Consider the following 6,375-nt stretch of genomic DNA (forward strand, 5'->3'; position numbering starts at 1 on the left):
CATTTCATGTTCATGATTAGGAAGAATCAATATCATGAAAATGGCTATACTGCCCAAAGTTATTTACAGAATCAACGCTATCCCCATCAAGCTACCATTGACTTTCTTCACAGAACTGGAAAAAACCGCCATGAACTTTATATGGAACCAAAAGAGAGCCCGCATAGCCAAGTCAATTCTAAGCAAAAAGAACACAGCAGGAGGCATCACACTACTGGACTTCAAACTATACTACAAGGCTACAGTAATCAAAACAGCATGGTACTGGTACCAAAATAGAGATATAGACCAATAGAACAGAACAGAGTCTTTCAAGGCAACACAGCATATCTACAACCATACAATCTTTAATAAACCTGACAAAAACAAGCAATGGGGAAAAGATTCCCTGTTTAATAAATGGTGTTGGGAAAACTGGCTAGCCATGTGCAGAAAGCAGAAACTGGACCCCTTCCTGACACCTTACACTAAAATTAACTCCAGATGGATTAAAGACTTAAACATAAGACCTGGCACCATAAAAACCCTAGAAGAAAATCTAGGCAAAACCATTCAGGACATAGGAGTAGGCAAGGACTTCATGACCAAAACACCAAAAGCATTGGCAACAAAAGCCAAAATAGACAAATGGGACCTAATGAAACTCCACAACTTCTGCACGTCAAAAGAAACAGTCACTAGAGTGAATCGGCAACCAACAGAATGGGAAAAAATTTTTGCAGTTTACCCATCTGACAAATGGCTAATATCCAGAATTTACAAAGAACTCAAACAGATTTACAGGAAAAAAACAAACAAACTCATTCAAAAATGGGCAAAGGATATGAACAGACACTTTACAAAAGAAAACATACATGAGGCCAACAAACATATGAAAAAATGTTCATCATCATTGGTCATTAGAGAGATGCAAATTAAAACCACATTGAGATACCATCTCACGCCAGTTAGAATGGCGATCATTAAAAAATCTGGAGACAACAGATGCTGGAGAGGATGTGGAGACATAGGAACACTTTTACACTGCTGGTGGGAGTGTAAATTAGTTCAACCATTGTGGAAGATAGTGTGGCGATTCCTCAAGGCCTTAGAAATAGAAATTCCATTTGACCCAGCAATCCCATTACTGGGTATATATTCAAAGGACTATAAATCATTCTAATATAAAGACACATGCACACGAATGTTCATTGCAGCACTGTTTACAATAGCAAACACCTGGAACCAACCCAAATGTCCATCGATGATAGACTGGACTGGGAAAATGAAGCACATATACACCATGAAATATTATGCAGCAATCAGAAATGATGAGTTCGTGTCGTTTGTAGGGACATGGATGAGTCTGGAGAACATCATTCTCAGCAAACTGACACAAGAACAGAAAATGAAATGCCGCATATTCTCACTCATAGGTGGGTGATGAACAATGAGAACACATGGACACCGGGAAGGGAGTACTACACACTGGGGTCTATTGAGGGGGAGCTGAGGAGGGATAGCCTGGGGAGAAATGCCAAATGTGGGTGAAGGGGAGGAAGGCAGCAAAATACACTGCCGTGTGTGTACCTATGCAACTATCTTGCATGTTCTGCACATGTACCCCAAAACCTAAAAAAAAAAAAAAAAGATGAAAAGAAGCCAGGCATGATGCAAACGGTGCAAAAGGATCAAAATATACTTCGCAGAGAAAGTTGAGGCTGTGGGCTTGGCCTCAGAGCCTAAGTAGGTTAGAAAGGGAGAAGCAGGTATGCAGTCATTTATTGATTTAAGCAATGTGCTATCAAGCCTCTAACATGAGCCATCAAGCTAAGTTTGCAGCAGTGAGCAAGGTGACAGGCCTTGGCTTTTCTAGAGCATTCTATGGGAGAAGATGCAGAAGCAGCATAAGCATGCAACAAAACGATCTAATTTCAGATTTTGGACAGTGCTACCAAGAAAATAAAGAGGAGTAATATGTTAGAGAGTGGGGTGGGGGTGCGGGGAAGAGACAGTGCTTAAAGAGTCTATCAGAGATGGCCTCTCTCTGCATTTGGTACTTGAACTGAAATCTGAATGACAAAAAGGAGAGGGCTATATAACAAGCTGTCTGGGAAAAACACACCCCAGAGAAAGGAAGAGGCAAGACCTGAGGTGGAGCATAAGCCCTTGTTCCAGGAATCCAGGGAAAGCTTCTAAGCAACAGGAGGAGCAGCATGACAAATGACAGGGAGGGAAGAAAGTTACATTTTCTTCAAGTATCCTTTGGCTAAAATAGAGCTCTCAAGCACAGAAGTGAAGAATGAAACATTTGGAAACGTAGGCCGTGGCCCCATTATAGAGAAACTTGAATGTCAGGGTAAAGAGGTGAGACAAGTTTCCACCAAGGTTTTCAATGTCACATACAAGACATTATTCCCAGGCACACACACTCCTACTAGCATCTCCGTAAGTTTTATTACTTTTATTATTACACCTACACTTTTTATTATTACCCAGAAAAATGCTGTAGGCGGGGTAAGAAACTGCAGTCGTTTGTGAATAACTATTTATAATACTTTTAAAATGGCAAATAGGGCAGAAATTGCTTACTGTCCCCCAATATCTACTCTTTCATTCTTCCCTTCTGGGATTCCCTGTAGCTAGGCTCAGCCATGTGACTAAGTTCTGGCCAATGGGATGTTGTAAACAGAAGTAGAAAAGTCAGATTCTGGGTTGTGTCCTTAAGGGAGAGGGTGTATCCTTTATTCCCCTCCGCCTTCTTCCTGCTCTCTGGATTGTGGATCTGATAGTTGGATTTCCATTCAGGATGGTGAGGACATGGAGACATTCCTAGGGATGACAGAGAGCTGGAAGAGCTTGGGTCCTGGATGACTGTGGAGGCTTCATACCAGCCGTGAACTGTCTACATGAAGAGTTTTACATGGCAGAGAAGTACTTCTCTCTCTTTAAGCCATTGTTCTAGGTCTTTGTTAAATACATTTAAAGCTGGATGCTAACTAATATAGCCACTTCATCAAAGTTGTAGCAATGAATAAGATAAGCCTATTGGAATGCAAATGAATTGAAAGGTATATATTAAAAAGATAGCCCTGAACCCATTCTACACATACATTTTTAAGGTAAATTTTTCACAAATATCTGTACTTTCAAATGTTTTCAAATTTACTTGCCACACACAACTGACAATAGATCACAGCATCATTTGTGTCACAACACTAAGGTAGAAAATGCTGTGTATAATGCAAATTGGTAACTCCATGAAGCCAAGGACAGCTTCCTCTCCAGAGCAGCTGGAACTGAGGTCCAATTGGAAAGCACGTGATTCCTTAGTCAGATAGAGTGGCTCATACCTGTAATGTCAGCACTTTGGGAGGCACAGGCGGGAGGATCACTTGAGATTAGGAGTTCAAGACAAACCTGGGCAACACAGCGAGGCTTCTACAAAAATTTTTTAAATTAGCCAGGCATGGTGGTGCGCTACTGTAATCCTAGCTATTCTGGAGGCTGATTCCCTTGAGCCCAGGAGATTGAGGCTGCAGTAAGCTATGATCGTGTCACTGCACTCTGGTCTGGGTGACAAAGTGAATACATGATAATAAATGAATAAATAAATCATGCAATTCCCATCAAAAGCAATGTGGCCTGTGGATTAATGTTGGCGTCCTACAAAGTTAAACATAATCTCTACCATATGACCCAGCAATTCTACTACTAGGTATTTGCCCAAGGGAAATGAAAATATTTGTCCAAACAAAGAGTTGTACATGAATGTTCAGAGAACTTTATTCAAGTAGCCAAAAAAGCTGGAAATAACCCAGATGTCTAACAACAAGAGAGTGGATAAACAAATTGTCATGTGGTACATGCAATGGAATGCTTCTCAGAAATTAAAAGGATTGAGCTACTAATAGATACAGCATTGTAGATGAATCTCGAAAATTTTATGGTGAGTGAAAGCAGCCAGATGACAGAGTTTCCTGGATGATTCCATTTACAGATCCTAGAAAAAGCCAAACCTATCTGTAGAAACAGATAGCAGGTCGGTGATGGCCTATGGCTGCCGATAAAGTGGGACTGACTGCAGAGAGTCACGAGGGAACTTTCTAGAATGATATAATTGTTCTATATCTTAATTGGGGTGATGATCTAACAAGTGTATACATTGGTCAAAATTCATCACTGTACAGTGAAAATAAGTGCATTTTATTGTATGTAATTTATATTTTAATGAAGTTGACTTTTAAAGTACTTTTGAAAAATTACCAAGCTAAACCAAAAAAAAAATGCTTTAAAGAAAGAAGGTAAATAATGATTTTAAATATGAGTCCTAATTTAATGTCAAGAGTGTGGATGCTCTGAATTGCATCAGTATTTTTAAAGCAGACTGTTTCTCACATGAACTCTGGATAGCTGTGCTCCAGGAGGAGAGGCAGTAAGGACTGATTTTGAAAAAGCAGCTCCAGGAGCTGCCAGTGGATAGCAGGGAGGCGAGGCAGGAGTGCATGGAGGAGCAAAGAATTGATGGCGTATGACACACCCTAGGGCAGTGCCCAGTGATCTGTGAAGGGCCAGGTGCCTTTTGTTGCTGTTGCTTGCTTGTTTATTTGTTTTGCAAACCTAAAAAAATTCCATCTGCTAGAGGTCACAGAAATGTAAAATTGCTATGAAAGTTCGACTTATTCTCCATATACGTGCTAATGTCGTCGAGGATCATCAGTGACGTGCATGGATTGGTGCTGGTGCGCAGAGCACACTTTCAGCAACACTGCCCTGGGGGCTCCTGGAACTACTTGGGGTGCACTCTGGAAGAGCCTGAGGTCCTGTGTAAAGCCGACAGAGGCAGAAGCCAAAGACAAGTGGGTCACGATTATAAGCGTGGTCCTGTTTGTACACAGTGGGTGGTGAGGGCTGAGGAAATGTGCTTACAAAGATTTCAGAAGAGGTACAGGAGGATTACAAAGCACTGTTTTGGAAAGATTCATCTGGCAGCACGCCAAGGATGGTCGGGCACAAACAGACTTGAACCCTGGGGACTGGTGAGGAGGTTGATGCAACCGACCAGGTGGGAGGTGGGTGACCGGGACTGAACCACAGTAGAAGCTGTGGAAAGGAGGAGGGCAGAGGAGGAGGAAAGGAAGGGTCAACAATGACTGGCTACGTGTCAGGGGCCTGGCGATGGAGACAGGGTTAGAACTGACCTGTGACACAGGAAGGGGCAGATATTCTGAGGAACAAGGGGAAAAATGGGAAAAAAAACTTGAGTCTGGGGCCTCCATCTGCTCTGGGAAATAGGAAGTGGGCTCTTGGGTGTGCCAGCGCTTCCTGCCCTGGTGGCTCCTGAGGGCTGACTCTGCCTGCCTTGGCCCCCTGCCCAGCAATCCCTGACCCACTGCCACCCACAGCACCACCCACAGTGGATGACAAAGGGAGACAAAAAGAAGGGTGCCTTTGTTTATGCCATTGCCCCGTGCCTGGCATGCGAGCTTCCTCTCACCTGTTCTCTACCTGTGACTCCTCCTCACCCAGGCCCAGTCTTGATATCACTGCACGAGGAGCCAGGCCCTGCTGTATGTGACCATGACACTCAAATGTATTACAGCACATATGTCGCATCACAAGGCAGCTGCTCATACGTCTGTCTGCCCTCCCACAGTGCAGGTTCATCGCAGGGGTTGGATTCAGCTTCCATTTCAATAACCTTTAGCACAGTGCCTGATGCAAGTCACTGTGCTCAGGAAGCAACATAAACAAGTGAGGACGGAGCACATTAAAGGAAGGACAAAGACAGGCAGAAAGGTCATGTGAAGTGGGCTCAGCTGGTGTGGAGGTGAATGGGAAGCAGAAGTCACACGGACTCTGCTTTTCTCTGCCCTGTGATGCACGTATGTCAACTATTATTTGAAACTGAACTTCCACAATCCCAGACAATTTAGCAGCTCCTCTCTGAATGAAAACACAATTGTCAGCCCACCCACAGACATTATTGTCTCAATTTGGGCAGCGTCACTCAGAGCACTCTCACCTTAAAAAACCATAGGAAACCGGACTGAGGCTGAAACTGACCACTGATGGGGAAGTCACCATCTTTAATCTGAGAAAAAGCAATAAAGAGAAGCTTGAAAATCCTTCAGGTTGGCCGGGGCGGTGGCTCAAGCCTGTAATCCCAGCACTTTGGGAGGCCGAGGCGGGTGGATCACGAGGTCAATAGATCGAGACCATCCTGGTCAACATGGTGAAACCCCGTCTCTACTAAAAAAAATACAAAAAATTAGCTGGGCACGGTAGTGCGTGCCTGTAATCCCAGCTACTCAGGAGGCTGAGGCAGGAGAATTGCCTGAACCCAGGAGACGGAGGTTGCGGTGAGCCAAGATCGCGCCTTTGCACTCCAGCCTG

This window comes from Callithrix jacchus, chromosome 2 (genome assembly GCF_049354715.1).
Source record: "Callithrix jacchus isolate 240 chromosome 2, calJac240_pri, whole genome shotgun sequence".
Classification (NCBI taxonomy): domain Eukaryota; kingdom Metazoa; phylum Chordata; class Mammalia; order Primates; family Cebidae; genus Callithrix; species Callithrix jacchus.